This window comes from Macaca fascicularis, chromosome 8, assembly GCF_037993035.2.
Source record: "Macaca fascicularis isolate 582-1 chromosome 8, T2T-MFA8v1.1".
Lineage (NCBI taxonomy): Eukaryota > Metazoa > Chordata > Mammalia > Primates > Cercopithecidae > Macaca > Macaca fascicularis.
The window spans coordinates 8,429,367-8,442,010 of NC_088382.1; the positions used below are offsets into that span (position 1 = coordinate 8,429,367).

General features: G+C 43.9%; 1 protein-coding gene across 1 annotated transcript in view; it reads left to right on the plus strand.

Annotated features, from left to right (window-relative positions):
* Positions 1–12,644, plus strand: part of DEFB108B (defensin beta 108B) — an 875,574-nt gene that overhangs the window by 404,429 nt on the left and 458,501 nt on the right. The gene's annotated exons all lie outside the window — the stretch shown is intronic.

Below are 12,644 nucleotides of genomic sequence, written 5' to 3' on the forward strand. Positions count from 1 at the left end.
ATTCTACCAGAGGTACAAAGAGGAGCTGGTACCATTCCTTCTGAAACCATTCCAATCAATAGAAAAAGAGGGAATCCTCCCTAACTCATTTTATGAGGCCAACATCATCCTGATACCAAAGGCTGGCAGAGACACAACAAAACAAGAGAACTTTAGACCAATATCCCTGATGAACATTGACACAAAAATCCTCAATAAAATACTGGCTAACCAAATCCAGCAGCACATCAAAAAGCTTATCCACCATGATCAGGTGGGCTTCATCCCTGGGATGCAAGGCTGGTTCAACATATGCAAATCAATAAACGTAATCCAGCATATAAACAGAACCAAAGACAAAAACCACATGATTATCTCAATAGATGGAGAAAAGGTCTTTGACAAAATTCAACAACCCTTCATGCTAAAAATTCTCAATAAATTCAGTATTGATGGAACGTATCTCAAAATAATAAGAGCTAATCATGACAAACCCACAGCCAGTATCATACTGAATGGGCAAAAACTGGAAGCATTCCCCTTAAAAACTGGCACAAGACAGGGATGCCTTCTCTCACCACTCCTATTCAACATAGTATTGGAAGTTCTGGCCATGGCAATCAGGCAAGAGAAAGAAATAAAGGGTATTCGATTAGGAAAAGAAGAAGTCAAATTGTCCCTGTTTGCAGATAACATGATTGTCTACTTAGAAAACCCCATTGTCTCAGCCCAAAATCTCCTCAAACTGATAAGCAACTTTAGCAAGTCTCAGGATACAAAATTAAAGTGCAAAAATCACAAGCATCCTTATACACCAATAACAGACAAACAGAGCCAAATCATGAATGAACTCCCATTCACAATTGCTTCAAAGAGAATAAAATACCTAGGAATCCAACTTACAACAGATGTGAAGGACCCCTTCAAGGAGAACTACAAACCACTGCTCAATGAAATAAAGGAGGACACAAACAAATGGAAGAACATTCCATGCTCATGAACAGGAAGAATCAATATCGTGAAAATGGCTATACTGCGCAAGGTAATTTATATATTCAATGCCATCCCCATTAAGCTACCAATGACTTTCTTCACAGAATTGGAAAAAACTACTTTAAACTTCATATGGAACCAAAAAAGAGCCCGCATTGCCAAGACAATCCTAAGTCAAAAGAACAAAGCTGGAGGCATCATGCTACCTAACTTCCAACTATACTTGAAGGCTACAGTAAACAAAACAGCATGGTACTGGTACGAAAACAGAGCTATAGACCAATGGAACAGAACAGAGCCCTCAGAAATAATACCACACATCTACAACCATCTGATCTTTGACAAACCTGAGAGAAACAAGAAATGGGGAAAGGATTCCCTATTTAATAAATGGTGCTGGGAAAACTGGCTAGCCATAAATAAAAAGCTGAAACTGGATCCCTTCCTTACTCCTTACACAAAAATTAATTCAAGATGGATTAGAGACTTAAATGTTAGACCTAAAACCATAAAAACCCTGGAAGAAAACCTAGGCAATATCATTCAGGACATAGGCATGGGCAAGGACTTCATGTCTACAACAGCAAAAGCAATGGCAACAAAAGCCAAAATTGACAAATGGGATCTAATTAAACTAAAGAGCTTATGCACAGCAAAAGAAACGACCATCAGAATGAACAGACAATCTACAGAATGGGAGAAAATTTTGGGAATCTACTCATCTGACAAAGGGCTAATATCAAGAACCTACAAAGAACTCAAACAAATTTACAAGGAAAAAACAAACAACCCCATCAAAAAGTGGGCAAAGGATAAGAACAGACACTTCTTAAAAGAAGACATTTATGCAGCCAACAGACACGTGAAAAAATGCTCATCATCACTAGCCATCAGAGAAATGCAAATCAAAACCACAATAAGATACCATCTCACACCAGTTAGAATGGCGATCATTAAAAAGTCAGGAAATAACAGGTGCTAGAGAGGATGTGGAGAAATAGGAACACTTTTACACTGTTGATGGGACTGTAAACTAGTTCAACCACTGTGGAAGACAGTGTGGCGATTCCTCAAGGATGTAGAACTAGAAATACCATTTGACCCAGCCATCCTATTACTGGGTATATCCCCAAAGGATTAAAAATCATGCTGCTATAGACACATGCACACGTATGTTTACTGCAGCACTATTCACAATAGCAAAGACTTGGAACCAACACAAATGTCCATCAATGACAGACTGGATTAAGAAAATGTGGCACATATACACCATGGAATACTATGCAGCCATAAAAAAGAATGAGTTCTTGTCCTTTGTAGGGAAATGGATGCAGCTGGAAACCATCATTCTCAGCAAACTATCACAAGAACAGAAAACCAAACACTGCATGTTCTCACTCATAGGTGGTAACTGAACAATGAGATCACTTGGACACAGGAAGGGGAACATCACACACTGGGACCTGATGTGGGGTGGGGGGAGGGGGGAGGGAGAGTATTAGGAGATATACCTAATGTAAATGACGAGTTAATGGGTGCAGCACACCAACATGGCACATGTATACATATGTAACAAACCTACACGTTGTGTAAACGTACCCTAGAACATAAAGTATAATAAAAAAAAATCATATCAAGTGTGAAATAAAGAAAATTATATAGAGGGAGAATAGAATCTATAAATATGCATGTTTGCGTACATACATCCACATACATACATATGTGTGTGTATGCAGTAATTTTATTCTCCTAAAGCAATGCCTCTGCCTTCCACCCTCACTGTACATGTCCTAGTCCTGTGATGTCCCTGGAACTGAGCACCTGACTTCCTTCTCTGCCTCCCACATGAACAGGGAATAGAAATGGAAACTACACTCTGTGGTTACTGTTGTGAAAATCCATGTCCCCCACAGGCTAGTTTGGCATCTTACATTCCAGTTCCCATTGTAAAAAAAAGCAAGCAACAAACAAAAACTACAAAAGAAAAAATGAAATATTTAAAAGTCTAGAGCCACAGAGGTTCCGAATTCACCCACCACCCACAGTGACCTCTGCCGCCCTCCAGACCTGAGGGCAGTTGCGCCTGAACAGCCTGCCTCTTCACCATCCATGAAAAGAGGTAACCTTAAACTTCAATAGATTTTACTCTGTTCAAAAGGAACCAGGTCAACATTCAAAGTCAGTGGTCTGACAACTCTAAGCTTTGGCCAGAAAGTATTGGAAACATTTAACGTGCAGTGGATGAAGGAGCCTGGCCCCACTGCACACAACACACCCGTGGGGACTCAAAGGAGGATACTCAAGATACGCTGGGTGGAAGTGAGGACAGACCCAGAAACACGGCGGGTAGGGGGGTCAAACCAGGAAGGCTCAGGCCCTGACCTCCTCCTAGGCCCTGCCCCTCCAGAACTTGCAGGTTTTTCTGACCCGGAAGTGGATTTCACTGATGGAAAAGAAGTTCAGTATTTCTGGTCCAGCCCTGTAAGCTGCTCCCGTCGCCCAGCCTTCCACACCCCTGCAGACGTCACAATCCCTACTCCCACTAACCTGACAAGGGAGCTATGCATCGCCTGGAGATGGTCCTTGGCCTGCAACCCGGCGATGGGGTCCAGGGTCTGTGTCCATTTCTGGTTAAAATTGCTCTAAGGCTGGTCGCTGTCTTGGCCTTCCCTGCTTCCTCTCTGTTCAGTTCTCCCCTTCTCACCCCATATGAAGCTTTTACTCAGGAGATGGATTATCGCCCCTCTTGGAACATCAAGGACACCACCAGGATACCACACTGTCTCCTTGACCCTGGGATTCTGCAGACCTCAGTCTTCTCCTGAGGTCCCCTCACTCCCTACCTAATTTTTTCCATCCTTCTGGGGCCTGGGTCTGCTACACCTCAGGCTTCCTCTTCACAGTCACAGAGGGAGCCCCCTTCATCCTTGGGCTCTGGCCACAGTTCACCTGCTGCAGGATACTCAGTGGCTTTCAGTAGTTCATCCAGACATCCAGTTGGAAGTAGGATTTCCTGGAAGGAAAGCAGGACCCCAGAATTACACCGAATTCTAACACAAGAGCCCAGATTCCCCTTCTGCATGGGACATTAAGCTGCAAACACTACATAGGCACTTAATGCTCAGCTGCCCTTTTAACATCTGGTTCAGAAACTTAGAAAAACCTGCAAGTTCTGGAGGGGCAGGGCCTAGGAGGAGGTCAGGGCCTGAGCCTTCCTGGTTTGACCCCCCTACCCGCCGTGTTTCTGGGTCTGTCCTCACTTCCACCCAGCGTATCTTGAGTATCCTCCTTTGAGTCCCCACGGGTGTGTTGTGTGCAGTGGGGCCAGGCTCCTTCATCCACTGCACGTCTCTCCTCCTTGGAATATCTCAGAAAATATATCTCCACCTAGAGTTGTTTAAACGCATCATCCTATGTGATTCCAGACCATCAGGGGGTACAATGGGTCCTCACCAGAACTGCCACTCTGCTTGGAAGACTTAGAAAATCCTGAGGCTGCTCAGAGGGTCAGATTCCCATTTCTGTGTTTCAGAAAAACTTCAGTCTTCTCCAGACAAGTGAGGATACAGAAAATGTCTAGTCTCTGGCACATCTTTTGCAAGCAATGGTGGCTCCCAGGAATCAAAACTATCAATGAATATATTTTTGAGACTCTGGTCAAAAGAAGAGTCATTCTGCAATTTCAGGTAGGATGGAGTGGTTCTGTGGCTCCTGAGGTGATTTTGAAAAGATCTTGACTCTCACAAGGACCATGGAGGACATTTCTGGCATTTCCAGACCAGGAGGAGTGACTGATGGACCTCCAGTGTTACTAGGAAAACTTTTTGTTGGACAGCTTTGCTCTGGCTTTCAGGCCTTCACATAGGTTGCTTAGATCATGGAAGTGCTTCTGCATTTCTGCATAGGCTCAGGATGCCTTCTCAAGTCGTCCCTGCAATTATGAGACAGTTTCTGTCTCCAGAGGTCACTTAGAATAACACAAGAGGCTTCACCTTCAAAGGGATACCAGACAATATAGCCACAGTTCAGCCAAGATTATCTGTGTTTACATACCTGTAAAGTAACACTCCTAGTTACCTCCATTAACTTGGACATCTTTCATGAATAGAGAAACTCTAGTGATTGTTATATAACAGCTGCCACAAAAATTAACCAATAAAAATAAATGATAAATGAAAAATAATTAATAATTATGATAATGAACACAATGACCTAAATAGTAAGAATTTTAATACTGGTGACAATATGAACATAAGGATACAAAAATCAATGTGGAGATTCTCCTAAATATACGAAAAGTTCACAAATTGGGTCCTCCTTGTGTAATTTGGAGTCAGAGTCAAAGAATTTCACTATGAAATGTGTTCCATGATGGCAAACATGAGAAACAGGAGGTGAAAGGAAAGCAAGCCACAGGAGAGCATGGGCTAATAGGACCACTTGTGTGAAAACCTCTTTAGTCAAGGACTACCAGCCAGAAGTGAAGAGAGTTTGGCTTGTGTCTTGCCTACCACTGGGCACACAAAAGCTTTCAGTAGTGCAACCAGATGGCTGGTTTGGCCTGGCTCCCTGCAAAGAAGACATGTATCTGATCCCCACCAGACCATCAGTCCTGGAACTCAGAATCCTACATGCAGTAAACATGAAGCTCCAACTCTATAGCTGACTTCACCTCCTTACTGTCCTTCTGCCATCTGGTGTTTCAGGTGCTCTCCAGATCTGGACTTCTTGGCTCCACTACCTTTATCATGTGAAGTCAGGATGTATCATTCTCAGTGTTCTCCTGCCAGTCCAAGGTGAAACTCACCAATACAGGCATACCCTGGATGGACTTCCTTGGGATATTTAGAAAACAATGAGCTTGCTCGGGGGTGGTGTGAGCCCTAGGAGTAGAGTTACAGTCTCCCATGGAAACCTGAGAGGACTTAGAATATTCCCAGAGGCCTAAGCAGTCCAATCTGCCCTGGAAACATCAGGAATGATATACTTGGTCTTCCTGAGGCTCCAAACTTTTTCTAAATAAACTCATAGGTTACAGAACCATTTTTCTCTCAGGAACTGAAGTGGAGTTATTTGCCTTCTGCCAGCATCTCACTTTTTTTATTTTCTAAGTTAGATTTTGAGCCCAGAAGTAGATATTCCTTGTATTTGATTTACACAGGGAGCTTCCTAGAATGGATACTTTCTGCATTCACTCAGGTATTCACAAAATGCTGCAGTTCTACTGAAAATCTATGACATGACCATTTGATCACCCGAGCAACTTTAGAATGTGTCTTCTATGGAAGCCCTGGAGCCTCCCTTCTGGTATTTCATCCACTGCTGGTACTGAGTACCCAGGGTGAAACCCTCCCTCAGACATTGTCAGCAATTCCAGTATGGAGATGGCACTGACGTGATGGGGCTCAAGAATCAGATGGTAGAAGACCAGCCAGGAGGTGAAGTCTCAGTAGGCTTGGGGGCTTAATGTTCAATGCACACCAGACTTCTGAGACTCAGGAAGCGGGTGTGGATCTGTCTGCCCAGTGTTTCTCATCTACAGCCTGGACCAGCCATTTCTTGGGGTGAACTACTGAAAGCTTTTGTATGACCTGTGTCAGGCAGGACTCTGGCCAGACCCTTTTCCATAGTCCATTTGTAATGTATTTCCACGTGGCGCAGCCATCTCCACTTTTGCCCAAGCCCTCATGTGGCTCAGAATTATTCTCCCTACTGCCACTCTTCTTTGCCATCACAGAAGACATTTCAAGATGCAGCCCCAAGCCTCTCCCTGTAATCAATAACATGAGGGCTCACATGGGAACAATGTCACAGGCTTACAGGAATATGCTCTTAAATATCTGCTTTTTTATTATTCTCTTCATTAAAATGACATTTATATCATCACCATTGTGATTGTTATTAATGTTATTATTATGTGGGTACAGTTCTTTATCACGGATATATTTCTGGTAGTTATTATGCAATGTTGAATAATTTTTTTAATGTTCTGAAGACTGTTGAATTTGCTGAAGCTGATTAAAAGACAACCTGAAAACATACATACCACAGCAACCCCAAGACTCCTACTGTACCAGCTGGTGTCCTGTAGAAGAATGGGCTTCCTGACTTATTCTTTTCTTTTTCGGGCAAGTACCTATTCATACCAGCATAGGAGATGGATGAAGTGCACCCTGGTCTTGCCATGGGCTCAGAAAGAATTCATACATATGCTTTATGTGCTAGGAATTCTATGTGTAGGCCTGTGAGCCCTAGAATGCACTTTCTTTCACCAACTAGTCCACCTAAAAGTTTTCTAAGTCAAATTCCCCCTCCATGCTTGGATAGGTCATGAATGGCTTTCTGTTACCCACAGAAGATGAAGGGATATTGCTAAATCAGGTTTGTGGCCAAGAAACGTTTACCTGGAGTGGCAGGAGAGGGACTACCTGTTCATCAGAGTCTCTGCAACATTTTCTTTTTCTTCTTTTTTTTTTTTTTTTTTTGCGATAGAATCTCGCACTGTCGCCCAGGCTGGAGTCCAGTGGCACAATCTTGGCTCACTGCAACCTCTGACTCCCAGGTTCAAGTGATTCTCCTGCCTCAGCCTCCTGAGTAGCTGGGTTACAGATGCATGCCACCACGCCCGCCTAATTTTTGTATTTTTAGTAGAGACGGGTTTTCAGGCTGGTCTCAAACTCCTGACCTAGAGATCTGCTGGCCTCGGCCTCCCAAAGTGCTGGTATTACAGGCATGAGCCACTGCGCCCAGCCCCTGCAACATTTTCTAAGTCAGTACAGTAGTTCTTTGAACCACCTTTTCAGTCAAAGAACTCATGAAAAAGTCCTCCAAGAACTTGTGACCTTCTGGAAATTGTCAAAATCTCTACAGGTGTCCAGAGTCATCCAGAGCTGTATTGCAAACCACTGACTGGGTTCCACCATTATTAAAGCAAATGCAAAATATGCCATGCCCACCAAAAAAAATCCAGAAGCCATGGTATTTAGCTCTTTCCATCTTTCTTGCCTCCTGCAGGTGGGAGAGTACTGAGTATGATGCCCTCCTACAGCCTCTGGAGGACATGCCAGTGCCTAGAGGTACCAGTAGAGAGGGGCCATGAAAGAGCAGATGACAGCCAGGTGGCTGGGAATGACATTGTCCTGGGGTTTATTGCTTGTCATGAACTCTGCCACCGGGCAATATGTACGGGTCTGGACCCGTGCCTTCTCTGGATCCCTGCCCCATCAGCCAGCTATCTTATCTCCTGAAAGCTGGTAGGTGTTGGTCAGCATGGTGTTGCAGGACCAGGGTTATATTAACATTCCCTCTTAGGCTGAAACACCAGAAGTTAACACAGGAGTCTCCAGGTGTGCACATGCCAACGTCCAGATTGTTTTTCTTCTCATTCTAGATGTTCATCCTTGCTTTCTGGGACTTGAAATAACCCTACACTGCCAAATATTTATGCCCATTATCCACTTAGGGAAAACTCGTATGTCCCAAGTCCATAGGGTTAGTATTATTATCAGTATTATAACCACTAGTACTAGTATCATGATGATCATCATTCCTGTTAATATTCATCAATATTTTTATTACTACCATTGTTAATATGGATTTTTCATTATTGTACAGCAAGGAATATAGTTTATCCATTCACAAATGGTGTTCAGTTACTAAAGATGACTACAAGGCATGCTCTGCAGACATATACACACACAGCTGTCCTGGAGACCCAGCTTTGCCACCAATTGCTCTCTCATAAGATGAGCTCCCCCTATACCCACCAGTTTTTCACGACTTGACCTGAGCTGGTTGGGCTAGACCTGGAAAAGCTTCCTATTCTCAGCTGTACCTGGAAAAATTTTAAAGACTCTTCGGAGGCCCAGTAATAGCTTTTGGCAGCTTCCACGACCAGGGAGGGTTTCTTGGCCATTCAGAGCCATTCAAATATTCTAAGTAAACTCAAGGAACCGGAAACCCCACTTGCAGTCATGAAATACCAGTGAATGGCCTCTGTGAGTCTCTTCAAGTTTTTCAAAGATAACCGCCTGGAAAGGCTGGCCAGGAAGTCACCCAAGCCCACCCCTCTGCAGGATGTTCTATGTCAGCCAGGGACCCAGTGAAATGCCATTGAATAGAAGCGTGGAACAGAGACAGCATGCCTGAGCTTCTGGAAACATTCTAAGTGCCCTTGTTGGCCCAGAAAAGACTGGTGCTGCCATACGAGGCACAGATATGGCAACTTAGCCACTCGAGGAACCACACAAGGTTTAAAAGCTCCCAGGAAGTCCAGGAAGGGCAAACATGGCCTTTTAGAGCCATCAGATTTTATTCTAAGTCTACGTGGGAGACAGTGCACTTGGCTTCATAAAAACACCAGTGGAGGTGCTATCACCTGCCCCAGTATCCGGTCTTTTCCACCTCATCTCAGAGCCAGGCAGCCACCATTTCCCAAAGCTGCTGTGCAATGAAAGGGGAATATTCTAGGTGCTCTCCTGTGCCCACGAAATTCTGTGGCTGCACTAAAGGCAGAAGTTGTCCTCCGGAATGCTCTTCAGGAATCTGACAACACTAGTCAAGATTAAAGAAGTTCAATTCAACGTCACACAAAACCAATCACCAAAAAAAAAAAAAGCATAGTGAGACAAAATGATGAACACATCTGCTAATAATCATGAATGACAATAACAACAATGATGATCTTAGTGATAATGCCACCAACACTGTTAATGGCAGTAACAATAAACCTGAGGTAATGGGTGTTAGGGTCCCGATTCACCGATGTGAAGGATGGCGCCAATTTCTGGCCTTACAGAAATAAAGGAAAAGTAAACACCTGAAGGAGGAGAAGGTGAACCTGGAGCTCCCGCCGGCCTCTGGGGGCTCCTTGGTGGAAGGAGAGGGACTTGGTCCTGAGTCTGCACAGGATCCACCCGCACCAGAACCCGGGAGTCCCAGTCCCTGGATGGGTTCAGTCCCACCCAGGCCAGATGCCTGGAGCCCCGGAGCCCGGGTCCTCCAGCCCTCGCTGCCGCCGCTCCTCGCGGAGCCCGGACCCCCCGCGCCACCTCAGCCTCAGCGCGGCTCTGCGAGGGCAGCTCCAAGGATGCTCCGGGCCCAGCGGGGGCATCCGGCCCCAACAGGATACTGACGCCCTGAGGGCGCGAAATAGCGCGGCCTGAGCAGGGCCCGCCATCTTGGGCCTTGCAAAAAGAGCGGCCTCTTCAACGCCCCCACCCGGAACCTCCCCAGAGGCCCCAGCCCCAAAGCCAGGGCGGCGGCGCGTCCCTCACCCTGGGTAAAGAAACCTCAGGTCTTCCGTGGAGACCTGGCTCGCCGCGGGAAGCAGACCGCGCATGCGCCCTGCATGGCCGGAACGATGGGTTTCATTGCCCTCTGCCGGCCATGAGGTGGCAGCACAGGACGTTTGGCCTTTAGCGGTGGACCTGAGTCTGAATCACTGAAATTCAGGTATGGATTATTCAGTACCTTTCTTTTGGAAGATCAAATGGAAATTGAGTACGATATCTTGTGCTTTAATTAAAGAATATGGGAATAAAGAAAAAAATTCGAAAGTTAGTATACAAAAGTCGATTGATTCCCTCTATATGAAGGGAAGAAGAGCTTGAATAAGAGAAGCATTCTGTGCTATGCTTTAATGCTGGAGATCCGCCACCATGCATTTGTCAAATCCCGTAGAATTTCACAGCACAAATAGTACATCTTAATGTGCCTCAGGACTACATATAATGTCAGCCACAGTTTGAGGGTAAATTACATATTTAATTAAATAGATTAAACAATAAATAATGTTATGAGCTCTGCCTGGACACAATCCTTGCCTCTGCAACCAGTTTGCCAAGGGCTCGAATTTCTTGCTCGTTATCCTCACACTTGACATAAACCCTGGCTGCAGAGTAAAATCAATCACTTGTGGAGATATTTTAATATAATGATGTGTCAATTTCAACCATGGATAAGGCCATTTAGCCTTAGTAAGGCCTATCGTATTAAGATTGTGCCTGTTTTGCAAAATTTCAAGTCATCATCCCACTTATTATTCAGGAAACGTTTTATCTTGAGTTTTAGGTTCAGTACTGAGGCTCCTTGATGGACAATACATTTTCCAATTCTGAGGACAAGGCAGAGGAGGCCCCCTCTGTGAGAACTTTCATTTTGCTTCTGGAAAAGTACGTTGAATCAAATATAGGAAAGGCTTGCATGGTGGCTGACAGGTTCGGCTGTTTTATCATGCTGGTGTTTTATCTTCTGGACAGAAGTAAAAGGAACACAGCTGTGTCTGTCTCTGTGTAATAACTCAGGACTTACCTGAGTAAACTCTGGGGTGTCATGAGATGAACTGCTACCTCCACTTAGAGAGGCTTCAGGGACAAAATTTCAAGAGATTTCTGAGGGATAGAAGAGCAGGGCTGCCTTATTCTCTGATCTCAGGTAACTACTCAGAGACAGAGGCAAGGGTTGGGGACACCCAAATGCATATACTAGGTGTCTTCGATACCGCCTCCATTTGCTTGCTAAATCTATGCAATGACACACTGAGAAATCTGGCGAGTGGGGCTGAAGATCCCTGATGTGTCAGTTCCAGGGTTGGATGGAAACAAGTGGTTTCAGTGGACATTGAAGTAAAGGGAGGTGAGCTGTGAGGAAAGAGCTGTTGAAGACTGGGGAGACTCGGAAGTTGGGGTAGAATCTCGACCCATAAGCCGAGGAGTGCAGATGCACATCGATTTGTTAGGGCTGCATAAATGAAAGAAGGACTTCGCCAACACACTGAGTTTTTTCAACAACCGATTGCATTCTTTCAATATTTGCAAGTATTGATCTTTTGGAAATGTTTAATGAGATTTCTTATATAATTCTGCATTCAATTTATGCTCAGGTCACTTTGCTATTATACATTTACGTGCTGCATTTTTATGAATAGACATTTTCTCAAATTTCTTAATTATTTTGCTAAACTATGTGTTAAGAGTTTTTTCTAGAGGTCCACCTTCTTGACTCACTTTTCTGATGAGAAATCTATCAGGTTTCTTCACAGTGATTTTCAAGTTTGATAGCTCCTCGATGTGGGAAACAATGTCAACTAAGAAATGAATTACCACTAAAGAATCTTCTCCTTTCAAGATGCTAACCATGTTTGGTCCAGTGTGAAATCTCACATGTGCCACAAGCGTTACTCTGTGAAGAAAGGATTTCTCATGATTTTTCAAGGCATAACTTCTCCAGTAAGAAGTGTTTGGTATTCCAAGAGAATTCATTGCCCTTGGAAAGACTTTTCCTTCTTATTTAGCTTATAAAGGATTTCCTCTCTTATTTTCCGTTTTAGTAGCATTTTATCACTGTGTTTTCTTGTGAACATCAAGCCTAGTGCTTGGCTGAATGTTTATTCACAGAAAATACAAATAAAGGGTTCATCCAAGTAAAGTTTTCTTACGTTATTTGACAACAAATTGCACATAAAAACATTTTCACACTGAACGCAGAACTAGAGATTCTCTACCTGAAAGTCCCACATGTTTTAAGTTTTTAAAACTGTTGCTGAAGACTTTTAGTTTATTATGTTGACAGTTTCAGCTCTCCCGTGTCATTTATGATCAGATCACTAACAAGTCTTTGGTACACACATGTCGTACAATTTCTCTTCCATATGAATTTATTGATGTGGACTG